A 22,338-nucleotide genomic window follows, 5' to 3' on the forward strand; every position below is an offset into this window, starting at 1 on the left:
AATTTAGTTGGTTGTAAAACCTCATCTTTCTTCTTTATATTTTTATAACGAATTTCTTTAAACAACATTACTCACACACAACCATGATTTTTATTTATTCATAGACCCCAGATATACATATCTATATATCTATATATCTATCTATATATATATATATATATATATATATATATATATATATATATATATATATATATATATATATATATATATATATATATATATATCTATATATATATACATATATACATATATATATCTATATATACATATATACATATATATATATATACATATATATACATATATATACATATATATACATATATATACATATATATACATATATATACATATATATATATATATATATATATATATATATATATATATATATAGTATTGGATGCCCAGTAAGCACTGTTTGGGGCTATTCGTAGCAGATGGGCGATTCTGAGAATTGCCGGGTGGTGGGGCAATTCTCGCTACCGCCCCACCACCACCACTAGTGGTGGAGTGGTGGCAGGGCGATTCCGAGAATCGCCACACCACCCGGCGATTCTCAGAATCACCCCATCTGCTACGAATCGCCCCAAACAGTGCTTACTAGGCATCCAATACAATATTAAGCGGAGAAATCCTAGCCCTGTGAAAGATCTACGGTGATGGCACTGCTGAGAATTGAACTGGGGTCACCTTGGGTGTTATTTCGGTGTTATTGTCTGAAAGAACAGACTCGACAACATCTTTTGCATCCCATGTGTTCTTGTGATTCGAAGTTAGAAAGCGATTGTTTGGAGGACCTATTAAAACAGAAATAACAAGGTTGTCTTTGATGTCTCGACGTTCGGAAACAATGCGTTGCCGGGCGTTGGCAGATAAGGGCGCAACTGAAGAATATCGTTCTAGCTTTCTAGACTCGATCCACTTCAATTTTTATTTTCTCTTGGGTACATTCAAAGGATAAGAAAGCGTGTAACCATTTACCTCATCAACCTGTAAACCATATTTTAGCTCTTCAAATATTTTATCTGTATCAAGAGCTCTCCCAGACTCAGCAGAAAATAAAAATGATATTGGCCCCCAAAACCCGTACAATAGCAAATCCCTCCGACATATATAATATTTATTTGATCCTAACACTGTCATATCTCTGTTCTCTAGCATTGCCTTCAAATCCCCTTTAAAGTTGAAAGACTTCACTTTATAAGTAAATTGTTTGCAGTGCGGCTATTTGTTCATCAGAGAGGCCGAGACTTCGTCGGTCATCATCGTTCAATTCATGGACAAAGACGATCCTCCAAGGCGGCGAAAAAAGATCACGACAAACTTCTTTGATTAAGTAGATGAGTAACGCTATTGCGAAGAGTACTGCCGCAATTGTCGAAGAGCTAACTAATACCTGCCACTGTGCGTCCATAATTACTCGATTTCTGTTTCCAGATGTATAACGTGTCTCAGGTGGCGATTTATTTTTTTTGGAGAATGTCCCGAGTTGATCTACTCTAATTTATCAATGAGGTAGGGCCCTTATGTTGTAGAGAAAATAGACAAGGTTATAAGAATGAACATCAAAACCCAGAGGTTAAAATATTTCATGATGATATATGAGCGACAATAGTACTATGTCATATTAATGGTTTTTAGCCAAAACCAGAAGATCTATAGGAGTGGTTATACTCTTCATGGAAAAAATAGTGTGATATCTACTTGTTTTCTAAAGGTTTTTTCATAGTACAATTCAAGATCAAGAAAGATATATAAAACATTCTAAAATATGGACCATGGATTTTGGGTAGATATGGGTTATTTTCTACCCTGTGATATCTTTGGTTTGATTCAAAAAACATGGTGGCAATAATGATGCCACTTTTATTAAGTCTCCCAACCCTTCCTCTCCATTTATGGCATGATCAAGCTATGTAGGATATTGAAAACATGTTGGGAAATTTTAAAAAGTGAATATGGACATAAACTCAAAAGGTATTTTACTTTTGCTGGGAGCTTTGATCATTTCCTTTTAGAACATGATAATTTTTAATGGACATAAGTGTTAGACTATGAGAATATGATGCTCCAATGTTGAACCTACTTTCAAACAAGTCATTTAGAGAATTCATGCCCACAAACAAGGAAGGCATAAAGAAAGAAGAGGAGGAAATCCCCAAGGAAAGGGGATGGAACTTTACCAATAGTTTAGGATATGAGAAAGAGAAAGATGAATAAAATCTACCAAATCCAAAGACACAAACTCATTCTAATGGAAAATCAAATGACGAATAACATGACAAATCTAGATCAATAGTTACAACTCAGAAGGTTACTCAATCAATAGAAATCATCTTACTAGAGCAACCAAAAGTGGATATGCCCATGAAAAAGGACATAGGTGACAAAAAATATCTCATGTATCTGACGGTTCTGATGCAGGTAAAGATACCCTTGCACATAAAAATAGCAATCAACTAGAAATAATAACAATTGCTCCAAATTAAGGAGTCTGGTGGAAGGTGGAGAAAAGGAAAGGAAAGAAAAGGAAAACTAAGTGATTTCTATCACACTTAGTCATGTAAACTCTTCACTGTTCACTTTTTTTCTTTTGTGCACTAGTTGTAACATTGGTATGTTCAAATGCTTTCAAGCATCCATAAAATTTAGTTTTGTTCCTTGGTTTTCAGGTTGAATAAAATTATGGATTCTTTCTTTGCAACTTTTTAAAATCTATTTTAATATATATATATATATATATATATATATATATATATGATTTTTTTAGTAAAATAGCTATTCTATTGATTATCTAAAAGATGACATGCATTCGTTCTCTTCTTGTCGTGATCCGAATTGGATCCTAAAGCACTCTCTAAGTTTTCATGAACTCTGTAAAATTCATGCCAAAGTTTCAAAGTGTTATAAAGATCGAGCTTATCAGAAATATCCTTAAAATAGTTGTAATTTTTGAACAACACGGATCAACGAGGACCCTTGGTCAAGCGCATAGACCATTGGCCCATGGTAACATACGCTGTCACGAATTGGAAAAATGGGAGGTATTTTTGAGAAACGGGGGTGGTTTCTGATATGCGATTATTGACAAGTCGCTAATCGCATATCATCGAGCAAACCCCTCAGAGAAGGAAAATCCCCAAGCGACCTAGACCCGAAAGGTTATAAAACATATCAGATATCACGTCGATTCCATCAGAGGCGGGGTCCCACAAAACTGGCAAGATATCAGAAGGGCTTCGAGTGGTAACCAGTTTCAGTTGAATTCCACCCGGTGCCACATAGTGAGTGACACGCATCCAACGGAAGAGAGAGAAATCCACGAATATCAGATGGGTAACCATCGAGGTACTTAACCACTGATATGCATGACAACCATAGGATTTGGGGGCCTCAAATCAACGGTGGAGGTGTGTCTCAATAAATGACAGGATCTGACAAGGTTATAGAACAAGATCACATGTGATTTGCAGTCCAACATGGACGATGAGTTGGCAAAGATTCGTGTTTCACGGGAAATCTTGGAGCAAATAGAAATAACGACCATTCAAACATTTCCAAGAGAACTGACACTTAGTTCGTTATGAAACAGGTGGAAACCTCCTTGTGAGGCATTACATAGTATTGATTACGCAAAACAGAGGGATTCAAATGGATAGAGGCAGGGGAACCAAAAAGCTGGGAAGTGGAAATGAACATTCGAAGGCATATTGGCTTTAAAGCCACGAACTGACAGATGTAGTGAGAAGGGTTAGTTAGATGCAGAAGCTAAGAGTAGAAAAAAGGAGTCGAGCTGACCTGCGGAAGAAAAAGGCAGCATCAAGCCAGACAGAGCCAGAGAGAGTTAGAGAGAGTCTGTGTACTCCAAAGAAGGCTTGAGAGGTTCAAGCAAACCCCTCTATATATGTCTTTCATGCATGAGTCTTAGATTGGGCTCATACTACTGTGACCAATAGAGGTTGAGTTTTAGTAAGGAGAGTCTGTGTACTCCAGAGACTTGGGGGATACAAGTACAGTCCTACTGGTTTATGTCTATTGTGTGAGACTTAAAATAAACTCACTGTTGCAAAAGATCTACTTGAAAACATAATAGAGAGGCAACCACTGAAGGCTGGACTAGGAGATGTATCCCAGGAATGTTGGGTGAACTCCTTATTAAACTTGTTGTGTCTACATGTTTGCCTGTTATGTTTTTCTCTAACTGCTTTAGTGCCTATGTATTTCACAATCTTTTCGATCCATTGCATAAAATAGCATAGGAACATCCATGCACATGAGTCTGTACCACCTTAATTGTTTGTCTTGGATCCATTCCAGATCAAGTGGTATTAGAGCTCTAGGTTGTTAAGGTTAGACAAACTTGTGCTGGATTTTTTGTTGAATGCTAACTAGATCAAAGCTTAAATTAGGAGAAGGAGAGTTGGTTGAAGCTAACCCTAAAATTGGAAGAGTCTATCCTAAGAGGAAAATGTTAGAAGAAAGTCCCTTGGAATCAGACTCCCAGTTCATGGATAGTTTCATGATCATGAGAGCCATGGTGGAGAAAATGTATAGAGAATTTAAGAAAGGTAGAGATGAGGATTCATCAAACTCCAAAAAAGATAAAGGAGTGGAAGAATCTCTCCTCCATGACCATTCTAAAGGCAAAGGGAAAGAAGAAAAGCTTCCCACACCTCCTAATAGCCTTGAAAATAAAAAGAAAACATATTTGATTAAATTAGATGTTAAATTTGATTTGTCGATATATGATGGAGAGTTGAATGCAGAGAAGCTAGAAAATTGGATTATACAGATTGATGTGTATTGCAGGGTGCAGAGCATTGATTTAGACAAAAGTAAGATTCACTTGGCTAGCCTATGCCTTGGAGGTACTGCCTTGGTATGGTGGGAAGTTAGGACACAAGCTGACATGAAGAAGCATGGTGAAATTCTTTCTGTCTGGAGTGAATTTGTTTTTGCAATTAAAAAGCAATTCTATCCACTAGCCTATATGCAGCAAGCCATGATGAGCTAGAAAACTCTTCGCCAATTAAAAGGGCAAAGTGTACAAGGGTACACCAAAGAATTTCGGAAAAGAGCTTTAATTCTAATAATTTCTTTAGACTGATTTGAAACTTTGTTGAAGTATATAGGTGGTCTACACAACTATTTAAAGCACGCCATTCTCATGTTTAATCGCACTAGCATAGATGAGGTATCTGTTCAGGCTACATATCTAGAAGCTAGATGCAAGAATGTACACCTAGAAGTTGGGGGATCATCAAAACCCATTGCGAGCAAGAACAAGGAAAAGAGAAAATAGAAATGGAAAGAGAGGAAGACAAATACTGTACAAAAGACCAAATCTTCATGCACTCATTGTAAGAAGGTGTTGTGCTCTACAACAACCCCCCATTTCATATCATTTTTATTTACAAAATTATCATATGAAATGGGTCCCTTTAGAAGTTAATTGGTATCAATATTGTATTGTTCAAAAAGGTCCGATAACCAAATGAAAACATTATATAAAAACCTTTTGAAAAACCCATTTTGATCAAATAAAACAATCTTTTATCATTGCGATAAAGCGATCACAAGATCGCATATCGCAATGACATAGAGAACACAAATAAGTGATATATTGGTTTCCGCCGATGCGATATCGCTATCGGCTATCGGCGATACTCTATACGCAGTCTTAAAGCGCCCCAAGCCTTTCACCCCGATGCGATGCAATATCGCAATCGGCAATCGGCAATATCCTATGCACATTGTTAAGGCGCCCAGGTGATGCAGCCCGATGCGATGCGATATCGCAATCGGCAAATCGGCGATATGTTGTCCATGCCATATATAATCCCTATTCTCCCGACACGATGCGATATCGGTTATCGGCGATCGGGGGTTTTAAATGGTGTCAATGCAAGAGGTTAAAGCTCTCCCCGGTAGCCGATTGTGATAAAGCGCAGTTTTCAAAAAAGCCGTTAAATGGAGGGATATTATGATCAAATCATATTTAAAGCTTAATCTGTTAAGCAATGATGCACCTGCGCCCAACCGCCAAAACACCCATAGCACGCTTAAACGGGTCATTCGTCCGAATAATGATATAATGGGCATTTAAGGATTGGCAGGTTTTAAACGGCCATTTAATGTAATTGTAAGATCTTCCCATGGATTGTATTTGCGGCCATTTTTAGAGTTAATCTCTCAGCACGCTTTGATCAATATATCTTTCCCATATTGGATTTTCATTGTCATCTCTCTGTGTTACGTTTATTTTCGCCTCTGTGCAGAATTCATCCAAAGGAGAAAGCTTAAGCAAAATGGGGAAGAAATCCAAGAAGACCATAGGCACTTCCGCGGCGCCAGATGCAGGACAAGCTGTCGCTGACAAAAAGAAAGGATTGATTTCGGATACCACATGTTCTGGTCTCGGCAGAACTACTTGGTAGAGTACCTACAACTTGATCGAAATCGAAGAACCTAAAGTGACAACAGTAGAAGCTACTGCAGACTCTACTCGGAAATCTGAGGGTACTCTTAAGGACTTAGCTGACTCCTTCCTTCACTGGATAGCAGCTAGGGAACAAATTCTCCCATACACAGATGTAGTGCGGTGGGCAATTGAAGAAATCCCAATCCTGGATAGAACCTTCAGCACCAGAGACGGGAGAATTTTCGGGTCATTTAAAGCTGATGATTTGAGGCAAATGTATCATTTGCCTGAGCCAGAGAAGATATATAATAAGGCGTTCCTGGAGAAGTTCACAAATGAAAATGAAGTTGAATCCGAACCCATCCAGGATTGGAGACAAAATCCGGCAAAGCACAAACATGAGTCTTTTGGTAAGTACTCAGTTGATTCCCTGGCTTCTCCTTATTGCTATGCTGGAATAATGATGTGTAGATTGTGGGGATTGCATGACTCTGCTAATTTCACTATAGAAATGGTCCCCTTAATGGAAGCTGCATGCAACAGTATAATAATGGATTGGGCCACTATTCTCTCAGATAAACTAGCCAAAGCTGTTCTTGAGTTTAGGAATAAGACTTCCATCTCTGAAAGGATAATTCCCCCATTCTATTACAGTGCATATATTTTAGATACATTGTGTTTCAATTCTGAATTTCCCGTGCTCGGCTGGAGGTGGACACCACAAGACCCCACGGCTATCCACATATACCATCAGAAACTATGGAAATCCTCTTACAAGCACCATCTGTACCAAGTCTGTAATGGCTTTATGGTGCCTATTTATTATTCTATTTTTGATAAACCCATTCCCAAGATTTCCTACCAAGCTGGGATTGATTTAACAGCGGTAGGGAGATGGTTTGGAGAGGAGAAATTCACTTATATAAGAGTTTTCGGTAGCCAAGCCGAACCTCATGTTCTCCCTTTATACATACCGGATAAACTGTTGGCAAGAGAAATCTCTTACCAGATTATTGCTGAGAGTGTTACACAGACTCTCAAGAAAAATAAGAAGCAGGGCTGGCCCTCTTTTCCCTTAAGGTGTGGTGTCTATACTCTGCATGATCTCAAACATGCAGAAAAGGAAGCCACGAAGATCAAATCATTAACTCTGGCGACTCTCCCAAATAGGCCATTTGATCCAAACAAAGTTGCCTATAATGCACTAGAACAGGCCAAATTGTCAAAGTTTGATCATAAGGAAGATATGTTTGACGACCTGTTCTCTTCAGCTGAGACAATAAATCAGGTTAAAGCATTCGCCAAAATGAAATATAATGATGAAGGGTTGACTGAATTTAATAAACTTAGAGAACAGAGGTTGCAAACTCTGCCTCTAGATCTACTAGCGACAACCCCAGCGACATCGTCAAGCGAGCCTGATCGGCAACAGTCAAAGGAACCTCCAGTTATAACAAAAGAACAAGAGAAGCCACAGGAGGAAAATCAGAAGAAAGCACAGGAGGAAAAGCAGAGAAGAGAGAAAGAGGAAAAGCAGAAGAGAGAACAGGAGGAAAGGCAAAAGAAAGAGCAGGAAGAAGAGCAGAAGAGAGAGCAGGAAAAAGTGCGGAAGGAGACCCAAGCTGAAAAGGAAAAACAAACCACCATTGATGTCAATGTGGATACTCATATTGACCCTAAATTGCTCCAGGAATGGAAGCAATTTGATTCCATTATCAGTGGTTTGGAATGTTCAAAGGACTCAGACACTTCTAAGGTAACGGACACACAAGAAATCACTTCATCACAGGTTCTGAGTGGAACCAGCGGCCCACCCATTTCTAAAGAGGTAGAGATAATACCAAAGGACCCCTCCGACCAAATCATTTTGCAGATAGAAGATATTCCTCCCCTGGATGTCTTCTACAGCCCAAGGCATAAAGCGGTGGTTAAGCGACAAAGGAAAAGAAGAAGGACTGATCAACCTTCCCTTTTCCCAGAGCAAACTGTCACGGGCAATGTGGTTTGGAAGGAGGAATTTGACCCCTCCGATGACCTGACAAAACTATCACAGTATGTGGGAGCTTATTCGGTAGTAACAATAGATAAGGCATCGGAGGTAAGCCTTTTACTAAAAACAAAGGACCAAGAAATCTTTTCATTGCAGGCACAGTTAAATGAAGCAAAACAAAAAGCGGAGCAGGCAGAACAGCAGTTGTTGACGCAACAACAATTAAATAATCAACTAACTCAACAACTGCAGGCAGAGAAACAACGGGTCGATCAAAGCGCAATCCAGAAGCAAAAGGAATTGTCAGAAGCCTTAGCACAACTGAAGGTGGCGAATGAGAGAATGCTGAAATCAAAAGACGAGCAAATTGCTCAATTATCAGCACAAATTGAAAAGACAAAGGGCGTTCCACAAGTGGCCGAATTCAGAACAGAAGCACTACAGATAAATACTGCATTGATAGCTCAAATTAAGCTTCTATGTCAACAAATCGCCCAGGCAGAGCCCCTATGTGAGTTAACGACATCCATAAGTAATAAAGTAGACAAGGCTAGGACTGAATTGGATCAAGCCAAAGAAACAATAGCTGCATTTCTCGATTGGCAAGATACAGATCAAGGGCAAGCGACTAATTTACCAAGAATACTGGAGTCATATAAAGATATACTCTTTACAGAATGGCAGTCCCAGTTAATGAAAGCTGAGAGGGCGGTTTCGAGATGCAAATTAACTTCAAGCAATCTGGTTGAATTAGTTAATAACACTCTCTACTTATCAAACATGATCTCCCAATGCACACCAGGAAAATTGACAACAACGAATACATTGGAGAAATCATGTTATCCAAATTTAGAGGAGAAAGGAAGGTTAATCGCTGGGATTAACAATTTAACCTGGGACACGTGTTGGTTTTTCTTGGTAAAACCACACTCGCAGAGAGCCACCCTCAAGTTCCTTACGGATGCAATCGGGTATATTATCCCCGATATTCAGGATGCCACATACACCGCCCAGCTCAGCTCTTGCCTCAACAAACCACCCGAAGTGGAGCCCATGCTTGCTACAAGTCAGCTCAGATTTAAAGGCAAGCAACCTACTTGATGATTCATGCCGCCGATTGCCAGATCGCTGAGGGAAAATATGATCAAAATTGATTGATACCAGTTTATTAGGATTTCAGTTTCATAGATAGTTATCATAATTAGGTATTTATAGACCCTTTCATTGTTTTGGAAAGGGTCGTAAAGTTTTGTACTTGACTTAAAGACTGAAGTCACACTATTGTGCTTCAGCCATATTCTTTTATAAAAATGGACCAGTTATTCTAAATTAAACATGGTAGCTTTTCTGCAAATGTGCACTATTGTCTTTGTTTGAAAGCATCTCTGCGTTGAAGGAAGAATCAGAGATAGCGATTGATATTGGGAGTATTTTATCAGCTCATATGGTACTATTATCTATGTCTGATTCCATTCTTCTCATATGAATTGTTATCCGATTTCCTTTGCTATTATCAGATATATGTATGCGTTTTAACAACAATTCTGTATTCTTTCCACTATTGGATGTTTATGGTATGCTTTTCTTTTAATCATATATGTGTCGATGATATAAATGATGAGTGTAGTATTATTGTTTTAATCGCTTTGCTTAGCTACTTAAGTAAAGTAATCATTGAATGAATTAATGTCTATGCCTGTCAGATGGAGTCATCTATATGCCTGTTTGAAAACATAGATCATCAAGCGCTACACTTAGAGAAATATAACCATTCCCGGGATTAGTAGTAGTTATTTTATTCTGTCAATAGATTAAGTTATTCGCCTATCATTAGATTAGTTAAACAATCATCCATTCATCTCGTTTATCCATTATTGGGAAACTGGTCCCATTATCCCCAGTCGGACCCACCATTCCGAACGGAAAAGGAGCTGTACTAAGGTCCGGACCGGGTGGTTATCCCCCAATGTTGTTGCAACGATTTTCGAGGCATCAACAGAAGGATGGGCATGATGATGAACACTACTGGATTCTACATCTGGAGTTGAAGCCCAAGAAGTACGATGGCAAAAAGAAGAAGATTTCTGCAGCTATTCAGAAATATTTGGGGTCAGACTCAGGGGATGAAACAATAATTGCAGCCATAAGCATAAAAGGTAAAAATTCTGAAGCATCTACTAGTAATTCTGCACAATCTACTAATAATGAAGAAAATGAGAGGAAAAGACATGAGATTTTTCATATTAGAGTTATTTCCAAGCATCAAAAGATTGATACTTTGTTTTATAGTGGCTCACAAGTAAATTTAATTTCTGAAGCAATTGTAAAGAAGCTAGGATTATTAACCACACCTCATAAGAAGCCATATAGATTAGGTTGGTTATGTGAGAAAGTAAAGATGCAAGTGACTAGACAATGTAAACTTAGGTTTTCTTCTGGGTCAGCATTTTGTAGATGAGGTTGAGTTAGATGTAGTTCCTTTGGACATATGTGGAATTGTTTTAGGAAGTCCTTACTTGTATGATAGAAAAGCTATTTTATATAGAGCAGAAAACAAGTATCAACTTGTTAAAGATGGAATTGAATATATTGCGAGAGCTCATGAACTCAAGAATAATTATACTCTCATAAACTCAGGGTAGATGAAAAGAATTGTAAATTCATGCAAACAATTTTTACTGATGGTTGTAAAGGAAAAGAACCCTGATAAAACCAATGTATTTGAGGACTGTAATGCTAAACAACAAGATGATTTAGAAAAAATTGTTTCAGAATATGATATAATATTTCAAGAACCTAAAGGTATGCCACCCAAAAAGGAAATAGTACATGATATTAATTTATAGCAAGATGCTCCATTGCCTAACATCAGAACGTACAGGTTGTTAGGCCCCTATACTACTAGTGTAACCCCTTATTGTTATTAGTACAACCCACTTATTATATTGGTGTACACATGTAGTTCCCATCTTGTTACTATTGTTCCCCATAGAAGCCCACTATTGTTATTATTGTGCCATTACATTATTATTGTTATGTTGGCTCTGATTATGTTATGACCCCTTAGACTCCTATATATAGAAAGGATGTCTTTTCATTTGTATCATCGAAGAATTGTTCATTTATGTAATGTAAAGGAGGTTGCCCCCTCGAAGAGGCTAAATTTTAAGGTGTTGATCTATGTTTTCTATCTTTTTCTTGAGCTGGTTTCATAACATTTGGGATCAGAGCTTTGGATTCTATGGTTTCGCTGCTCCAAATAGGTGATCGTGGCATTTTTGCTACAACTTTTTTTCTACGACAGTTCAGAAGCTAAAAAAAAAAACCATTTGAGAAGAGATTGCGTTGAACCTTAGGTCCGAATTTCAGAGCTTTTTGCACTATATTTAAGGAGATATGATTTGAGGAAGTTGGTCTTTTTACAGACTCCTGAATTACATTCCAAATAGGTGACTTGGGGAAAATCGTCATAACTTTCACTCTCAGCATCGGATTGAAATTTTGTAAGAAGGTACAGAAATAGGAAGGAATGTAGTTTCTTGTATATATTTTTAAGTGCCAAAGGTAAAAAAAGTGACACGTGGCACTTCATACAAGTTTGCTCTTCTGGAAAGGTATATAATCAGGTCATCTTGGGAGATTGTGCATCTCTTTCTTGGAGAATCCAATTTGGATCAGACTGGTGGCATTAGAAAGAGGACACAGAGGGCTACTACAGATCACAATTTCAAAAATTAAAGATTCGAAAGTACAGAGTTACAGTCGTTTCAAGATTGAGCCTCCTAAAATCAAGAAAAAGCAAGATGAGGAAGTTTGATGGCAAGGATCCGGTAAATTGGATACTTCAGATGGAGCAATATTTTGATCTACATGGTGTACCACTGTTACAAAAGGTATGTATTACATCTTCATATTTAGAACCGGATCAATTTTTATGGTATGAAGGGCTATGTTCTCATAAACAACTTGTTACGTGGTCAATTTTCACGAAGGAAATGGTAGCACATTATGAGGATACAAAGAGAAACACCTTCTTTAGAGCAACACCTTCTTTAGAGCAACACCACAACAATTGGAAATGGTAAAAGGGCTTTGTGACATAGTGGAAAGAAGATTTATGGAAACCAGAAAGCATACCCCTCACAACTATAAAGATGGAAGTTTTGCTTCTCCTAGCCTTCCACAACCTACAAGGGTTACGCCACAACAATTGGAAGAAAAAAGAGAAAAAGGGATTTGTTACAATTGTGATAGCAAATGCACTAAAGGTCATAAGTGTGCTGAGAAAAAATTATTTTACATAGAATATGAAGAGGAGGAAGAAAATGATCAAGAAACATCAAAAGAAGAGGATATACGCCAGGACCCCACCCCAGAGAAAGAAGAAATTAATAAGACCATATCTTGTAAAGCATTGGCAAGAATTACCACTCCTCAAACTCTCAAGATAGAAGGACATATCAAGAAGAAAAAGGTGCAAGAAGTGAAAGATCACATCGAGAAAGAAGAAATAAATCCAAACATATATTGTAATTCATTGGTCAAAATTACCACTCCTCAAACTATCAAGATAGAAGGACATATCAAGAAGAAAAATGTTCAAGAAGTGAAAGATCACATCGAGCATCAAGAAATGAATCTGACCATATCTTGTAAAGGATTGGAAGAAATTGCCACTCCTCAAACTCTAGAGATAGAAGGACATATCAAGAAGAAAATGGTTCAACCAATGAAAGATCACATTGAGCATCAACAACAAGTTCTCCAACTTTTAAAGGATAACGCCACTTCGGTGCGAAATCAAATGAAACAACAGGTAGATCAACATCGTAGTGAAAAATGTTTAGATGTAGGTGATTGGGTATTTTATTGCTACATCTCAAGCAAGTTATTTATGAGAAGGAAATGTTGGCAATACTACATGCACTTAAAAAATGGGAACCTTACCAAATGGGAAGACTCTTCAAGGATGAGGATGTGGAAGCATTGTTTTGTACTATTTCTATTATCCAACCAGATTGGATAAATGAAGCAAGGGATGAATGGAAGAAGGACGAAGAAGTATGGCCACTTATTCAAAAGTTGCAAAAGATCCCAATTCAAACAATATTGCCAGAAATTGAAGAGGAAAGAAAAATCATATTGGAAACTAGAGCAGTCATAGAAACAAGAACCTGACAGCTACGAAATCGATCAATTTCAGAGTATCTCATCAAGTGGAAGAACTTACCTGCTGAAGATTCCACATGGGAGGACAAGAATTTTATACAGAAGAATTAAGAACTACTCAATCGTTGAGGACAACGCTTTTTGAAGGAGAGGGGCATGTTAGGCCCCTATACAACTAGTGTAACCCCTTATTGTTATTATTACAACCCACTTATTATATTGATGTACACATGTAGTGCCCATATTGTTACTATTGTGCCCCATAGAAGCCCACTATTGTTATTATTGTGCCCTTACATTATTATTGTTATGTCGGCTTTGATTATATTATGACCCCTTAGACTCCTATATATAGAAAGGAGGTCTTTTCATTTGTATCATCAAAGAATTGTTCATTTATGTAATGTAAAGGAGGTTTCCCCCTCAAAGAGGCTGAATTTTAAGGCGTTGATCTATATTTTCTATCTTTTTCTTGAGATAGTTTCATAACAGTCCACTTTAGAGAATGCATAAATCAAGAAGCAGGTATAGGAGCTACTTGAGAAAGGGTTCATAAGACCTAGCACATTGCCATGTAGGTCTCCAATTTTCTTGGTGAGAAAGAATGATGGCTCATGGAGAATGTGCATTGACTACCGAGCACTGAATAAGATAATGATAAAAAATCGTTATCATCTTCCTCGCATAGATGATCTATTAGATCAGTTGAAAGAAGTTGTTTATTTTTCCAAGTTGGACTTGCATAGTGGGTATCATGAGGTCAGAGTTGCATAGAAAGATGCATGGAAGACTACTTTCAAAACAAAGCAGGGATTGTATGAGCGGTTGGTTATGCCTTTTGGCTTAACTAATACTCCGTCTACTTTCATGAGAGTAATGAATGATGTACTCATACCTTTTCTTGATGATCTTGTCATTGTATATTTATATGACATTCTTATATTTAGTAAAACATGGGAAGAACATTTGAAGCATGTAAAGCAGACTCTAGATGTTTTGAAAAGAGAAAATCTTTATGTTAAGCTCTCAAAATGTGAATTTGGCAAGACATCTTTGAATTATTTGGGTCATATTGTAGGGGGTGGTGAATTGAAGATAGATCCCTCTAAGGTTGTAGTTATTGTAAATTGGCCTAAACCGAAATTTGATACAGAAGATAGAAGCTTCTTAGGAGCAACATAGTATTGGAGAAAGTTTATTTCTAATTTTTCCTTGATCACAGCTCCTTTACATGCCTTAACATGATTGAACAAGGTGTTTTAGTGGGGAGGCAAACAACAGAAAGCCTTCGACACCTTGAAAGAAAAGATTAGTACAACACCAGTACTAGCACTGCCCAATCTTCAAAGACCCATTTGAGATTGAAACAAATGCCAGTGACTATTCCATGGGAGTAGTGTTGATGCAGCACGGTAAACCCATATGTTCTCATTCTGAGACATTTAATTCTGCAGTAGTTAATTATCCCACATATGATAAAGAATTGTATGCATTAGTACAGAGTGTGAAAAAGTGGAAACATTATCTAATGGGCAAAGAGACAGTTATACATACTGATCATCAACCACTTCAATATTTTCACTCACAAACTAAGTTGTAGAAATCAAGACACTATAGGTGGATGGGTTTTCTACAATAGTTTCATCTTGTTATCAGATATAAAAAGGGCATACACAATAAAGTTGCAGTTATGTTTTCCAGACCAATCATGAATGCATGTACTATACTTAAGCATAATCCAGTCTCGCATGAAAGCTACATTGAACAGTATGCTCAACATATAGATTTTAAAGATGTATATGCAACTTTAAGTCATGGAAAACAAGTAGAAGAATTGGATTATCATGTTAAGGACTAACTCTTGTATCATTTTGGAACGTTATGCATTCCACAAATCAAAAGAGTAAAGATAATTCAAGAAGCACACACTTCTCTAATATCAGGTCACTTTGGTGTAAGTAAAACAGTTGCAGAGCTGCAAAGATTTTGTTATTGGCCAAAAATGAATGAGACAGTTTCTAGATATGTAAGAGGGTGTACTATGTGTGCTGAAAGCAAGCCCAACAATAGAAAAGTAGGCCTGTACAATTCACTACCAGTTCCTTCTCATCCTTGGGAAAGTGTTTCCATAGACTTTGTTGGGGGACTACCTAAATCTAGAAGAGATCATGATTATTTATATGTTGTTGTGGATAGATTCAACAAAATGTGTATTTTAATACCATGTAACAAACAGATTATAGCTGAACAAACTGCAAATTTATTCTTTTAGCATGTATGGGTTCATTTTGGATTACCTACTTCCATTGTATTTGATCGAGATTCCCGATTTGTTGGGAAATTTTGGTTGAGTTTGTGGGAATTTATGGACACCAGACTGAAGAATAGCACATATTTTCATCCGCAAATAGATGGCCAAATAGAAGTGGTCAATAGGAAAATGATCTAGTTGCTCATAGGCTATTGCAGCAAGCATCCCAAGATTTGGGATGAACATTTATGTTATGTGCAACATGCTTACAACCAAGCTAAACATTCTTCTACACAGAGATCTCCTTTTGAGACATGTTTTGGCTTCACACCAAGGTCTCTCTTGGATTTTGTCTTTGGTAAAGACATAGTAGTTGATTGACATAGTGATGTGGACAAGGAAACCAACTTCATTGAACAAATCCAAGAGATTCACCAGGCAGTACAAGAATAGCTAGAAAAGAGCCAAGCCAAATACAAGGCGAGTCATGATAAGCATTGGATTGAGCATAGTTTCCAAGTTGGTGATCAAGTCTGGCTGTATATCAGCAAAGACAGAATGCAAGGTGAAGGTAAGAAGCTGAAGCCAATAAGGTATGGACCTTTCAAGATACTTGAGAAAATTGGTGAGAATGCTTTTCGCCTTGATTTACCAGCTTACATGTGCATCTACTTAGTTGTTAATGGAGACAGCTTGAGACTATTTGAACCTTCATTTACTGAAGATCCCGAAGAGTAGAGTCAATTGTCTTCTATTGATGATCTGTTGCCTGAATATCTCAATGAGTTGTAGGAAGATATAGTTCTGGATAGGAAGGTGAGAACTACGTGCAGCGGGGATGTTGAGTACCCTATGATTGGGCTTAAAGGTTCAAAACCAAGCAGTGCAAAATGGATAGAAATTGGGCAATCGAGGAATTTATAACCTCACTTGATTGATGCTTAAAATCAACTTTTTGTGGTCCAAAATCTTTTTCAATGGGAAGGTCGTGATCCAAATTGGATCCTAAAGCACTCTCTAAGTTTTCACAAACTCTATAAAATTCATGCCAAAGTTTCAAAGTCTTATAAAGATCGAGCTTATCAGAAATATCCTCAAAACAATTGTAATTTGTGAACAGCGCAGAGCAACAAGGACCCTCGGCCAACCGCGCAGACTGTTGGCACATGGTAACACGCGCTGTCATGAGTTGACAAAATAGAAGGTCTTTTTTAGAAACAGGGGTGGTTTTTGATATGCGATTAGCAACAAGTCGCTAATTGTATCTCGTCAAGCAAATCCCTCAGAGAAGGAAAAGCCCCAAGCAACCCAGACGCAAAAGGTTATAATACATAATGGATATTGCATCGATTCCATCAGAGGTGGGGTCCCACAAAACCGGTAGGATATTGGAAGGGCTTCGAGCGGTAAGCGGTTTTAGCTGAGTTCCACCCGATGCCACATAGCGAGTGACACATGTCCAATGGAAGATAGAGAAAACCGTGCATATCAGATGGGTAAACATCGAGCTACTTAACCGCCTGATATGCACGACAACCATAGGATTTGGGGGCCCCAAATCAACGACGGAGACGCGTCCTGATAAATGACCGCATTTGACAAGGTTATAAAACAAGATCACATGGGATTTGAAGTCCGACATGGACAATGAGTTGGCAAATATTAGTGTTTCATAGGCAATCTTGGAGCAAATGGAAATAATAGCCATTTAAACATTTCTAAGAGAACTTACACTTAGTTCGTTATGAAACAGGTGGCCACCTCCCTGTGAGGTGTTACACAGTGTTGATTACATAGAACATAGGGATTCAAACAGACAGAGGCAGGGGAACCAAAAAGCCAAGAATCGGAAATGAACATTCGAAATCAGATTGGATTTAAAGCCACAAACTGACAGAAGCAGTGAGAAGAGTTAGTTAGATGCAGAAGCTAAGAGCAGAAAAAAGGAGTTGAGCTAACCTGGAGAAGAGAAAGGCAACATCAAGCAAGACAGAGCTAGAGAGAGTTAGAGAGAGTTTGTGTACTCCAGATAAGGCTTGAGAGGTTCAAGCTAACTCCTTTGTATATACCTGTCTTGTATGAGTCTCAGATTGGGCTCATACGACTATGACCAATAGAGGTTAAGTTTTAGTAAGAAGAGTCTATGTACTCCAGAGACTTGGGGATCCAAGTATAGTCCTACTGATTTATGTATATTGTGTGAGACTCAAGCTAAGCTCACTATTGTAAAAGATCTGCTTGAAAACATAATAGAGATGCCACCATTGAAGGTTGGACTAAGAGACATAGCCCAGGAGTGTTGGGTGAACTCCTTATTAAACTTGTTTTGTCTACATGTTTGCCTATTATGTTTTTCTCTAACTGCTTCAGTGCCTGTGTATTTCGCAGCCTTATCGATCCATTGCATAAAATAGCATAGGCACATCCATGCACATGAGTATGTAATACCTTAATTGTTTGTCTTCGATCAATTCTAGATCATGTCGCGATTTCTCGCCTGGGAAACTAGACTATCAAAGGAAAAATAAACCATTAGTTCATAAATTTATGTGATACTCATAAGTACCACAAATAAAATATATATTCAAGCTACTGAGAGAGCTAGCATAGAATATTTTGAAACTAGGAGTTGCATTACAACCCCTTCATTGTTGACAGCGTAAGAGGGTTGCATACAACCAAAACTGTTCAAAAGTGGACTATAAATAGAAAAGTGAACCATGGAATCATATAGGTGGAGGTAGACACTTCTATTAGTGTTTAAAAGGTGCTTCATGGAGTTGGACCCTTAATTTTGGGGAGTAGATCTTCAATCCAAGCTAAATATAGAGTTGTATGGGTGTTTTCTAGTGACATATGTTGGTTATCCACATACACGATGGCCAAGCAAAGATTTTGTTATTGGCCAAAAATGAATGAGAAAGTTTCTAGATATGTAAGACGGTGTACTATGTGTGCTGAAAGCAAGCCCAACAATAGAAAAGTAGGCTTGTATGCTTCACTACCAGTTCCTTCTCATCCTTGGGAAAGTGTTTCCATAGACTTTGTTGGGGGACTACCTAAATCTAGAAGAGGTCATGATTATTTATATGTTGTTGTGGATAGATTCAGCAAAATGTGTATTTTAATACCATGTAACAAATAGATTATAGCTGAATAAACTGCAAAGTTGTTCTTTCAACATGTATGGGTTCATTTTGGATTACCTACTTCCATTGTATCTGATCGAGATTACCGATTTGTTGGGAAATTTTGGTTGAGTTTGTGGGAATTTATGGACACCAGACTGAAGAATAGCACATATTTTCATCCGCAAACAGATGGCCAAATAGAAGTGGTCAATAGGACAATGATCTAGTTGCTCATAGGCTATTGCAGCAAGCATCCCAAGATTTGGGATGAACATTTATGTTATGTGCAACATGCTTCCAACCGAGCTAAACATTCTTCTACACAGAGATCTCCTTTTGAGACATGTTTTGGTTTCACACCAAGGTCTCCCTTGGATTTTGTCTTTGGTAAAGACATAGTAGTTGATTGACATAGTGATGTGGACAAGGAAACCAACTTCATTAAACAAATCCAAGAGATTCACCAGGTAGTACAAGAATAGCTAGAAAAGAGCCAAGCCAAATACAAGGCGAGTCATGATAAGCATTGGATTGAGCATAGTTTCCAAGTTGGTGATCAAGTCTGGCTGTATATCAGCAAAGACAGAATGCAAGGTGAAGGTAAGAAGCTGAAGCCAATAAGGTATGGACCTTTCAAGATACTTGAGAAAATTGGTGAGAATGATTTTTGCCTTGATTTACCAGCTTACATGTGCATCTACTTAGTTGTTAATGGAGACAGCTTGAGACTATTTGAACCTTCATTTATTGAAGATCCCGAAGAGTAGAGTCAATTTTCTTCTATTGATGATCTGTTGCCTGAATATCTCAATGAGTTGTAGGAAGATACAGTTCTGGATAGGAAGGTGAGAACTACGTGCAACGGTGATGTTGAGTACCCTAGGATTGGGCTTAAAGGTTCAAAACCAAGCAGTGCAAAATGGATAGAAATTGGGAAATCGAGGAATCTATACCCTCACTTGATTGATGCTTAAAATCAACTTTTGGTGGTCCAAAATCTTTTTCAATGGGAAGGTCGTGATCTAAATTGGATCCTAAAACACTCTCTAAGTTTTCACAAACTCTATAAAATTCATGCCAAAGTTTCAAAGTCTTATAAAGATCGAGCTTATCAGAAATATCCTCAAAACAGTTGTAATTTGTGAACAGCGCAGAGCAACAAGGACCCTTGGCCAACTGCGCAGAATGTTGGCACATGGTAACATGCGCTGTCATGAGTTGACAAAACAAGAGGTCTTTTTTAGAAACGGGCTTGGTTTTTGATATGCGATTAGCAACAAGTCGCTAATTGTATCTCGTCAAGAAAACCCCTTAGAGAAGGAAAAGCCCCAAGCAACCCAGACCCAAAAGGTTATAAAACATAATGGATATTGCACCGATTCCATCAGAGGTGGGGTCCCACAAAACCGGTAGGATATTGGAAGGGCTTCGAGTGGTAAGCGGTTTTAGGTGAGTTCCACCCGATGCCACGTAGCAAGTGACACATGTCTAATGGAAGATAGAGAACACCATGCATATCAGATGGGTAACCATCAAGCTACTTAACCGCCTGATATGCACGACAACCATAGGATTTGGGGGCCCCAAATCAACGACGGAGATGCGTCCCGATAAATGACCGCATCTGACAAGGTTATAAAACAAGATCACATGGGATTTGAAGTCCGACATGGACAATGAGTTGGCAAAGATTAGTGTTTCATAGGCAATCTTGGAGCAAATGGAAATAACTGCCATTTAAACATTTCCAAGAGAACTTACACTTGGTTCGTTATGAAACAGGTGGCCACCTCCCTGTGAGGTGTTACAAAGTGTTGATTACATAGAACAGAGGGATTCAAATGGACATAGGCAGCGGAACCAAAAAGCCAAGAATCGGAAATGAACAGTGGAAATCAGATTGGATTTAAAGCCACGAACTGACAGAAGCAGTGAGAAGAGTTAGTTAGACGCAGAAGCTAAGAGCAGAAAAAATGAGTTGAGCTAACCTGCAGAAGAGAAAGGCAACATCAAGCAAGACAGAGCTAGAGAGAGTTAGAGAGAGTTTGTGTACTCCAGAGAAGGCTTGAGAGGTTCAAGCTAACTCCTTTGTATATGCCTGTCTTGTATGAGTCTCAGATTGGGCTCATACGACTATGACCAATAGAGGTTAAGTTTTAGTAAGAAGAGTCTATGTACTCCAGAGACTTGGGGATCCAAGTATAGTCCTATTGATTTATGTCTATTGTGTGAGACTCAAGCTAAGCTCACTGTTGTAAAAGATCTGCTTGAAAACATAATAGAGATGCCACCATTGAAGGCTGGACTAAGAGACATAGCCCAGGAGTGTTGGGTGAACTCCTTATTAAACTTGTTTTGTCTACATGTTTGCCTATTATGTTTTTCTCTAACTGCTTTAGTGCCTGTGTATTTCAAAATCTTATCGATCCATTGCATAAAATAGCATAGGCACATCCATGCACATGAGTATGTAATACCTTAATTGTTTGTCTTCGATCAATTCTAGATCATGTCGCGATTTCTCGCCTGGGAAACTAGACTATCAAAGGAAAAATAAACCATTAGTTCATAAATTTATGTGATACTCATAAGTACCACAAATAAAATATATATTCAAGCTACTAAGAGAGCTAGCCTAGAATATTTTGAAACCAGGAGTTGCATTACAACCCCTTCATTGTTGATAGCGTAAGAGGGTTGCATACAACCAAAACTGTTCAAAAGTGGACTATAAATAGAACAGTGAACCATGGAATCATATAGGTGGAGGTAGACACTTCTATTAGTGTTTAAAAGGTGCTTCATGCAGTTGGAACCTTAATTTTGGGGAGTAGATCTTCAATCCAAGCTAAATATAGAGCAGTATGGGTGTTTTCTAGTGACATATGTTGGTTATCCACATACACGATGGCTTCCTGAGGAGTAATTTTACTTTTTTTTTTATCGTATTTTTCTTCTAATGCTATGTATATCAATGTTTTATGTTCCAAGAGAACTCCCCAATGAAAAAATATAAGTTTATTGATGATCAATATGGTCTAGATTAGAGATCTAATTAGCTACATGACCAACAACATCATTCATGTAAGGATTTCTCTCCTTTATTTTTGTAAGGTAGCCCTATCCATTATGTTCTATATATTATTTGGTGTGGAATGGCGATAAAATTGAGTGAAATATTGCAAATGATATCGGTTCCATGAACTACCTACCCCTTGGCCTGCCAAGTCACTTTGACATCTCATTCTTTTTATTGGAATTCAGTAGTGGCTGGGAGTAAGAGCAGAAGATTTTTATAGTCCAGGGGGTACCAAAGGAGGTCATAATTCACTAAAAAATATAGATGTGTAGGAGGGTGCCCAAATTAATAA

General features: G+C 38.0%; 1 pseudogene; it reads right to left on the minus strand.

The window, feature by feature from the left end:
- Positions 1 to 656: 656 nt before the first annotated feature.
- LOC149164731 (psbP domain-containing protein 5, chloroplastic pseudogene) lies at positions 657 to 1,419 on the minus strand (annotated as a pseudogene).
- Positions 1,420 to 22,338: the final 20,919 nt, after the last annotated feature.

Source organism: Pinus tabuliformis, chromosome 5_1 (genome assembly GCF_031772625.1).
Source record: "Pinus tabuliformis cultivar Carrire ecotype Pingquan chromosome 5_1, CPIR1, whole genome shotgun sequence".
NCBI classification, from domain to species: domain Eukaryota; kingdom Viridiplantae; phylum Streptophyta; class Pinopsida; order Pinales; family Pinaceae; genus Pinus; species Pinus tabuliformis.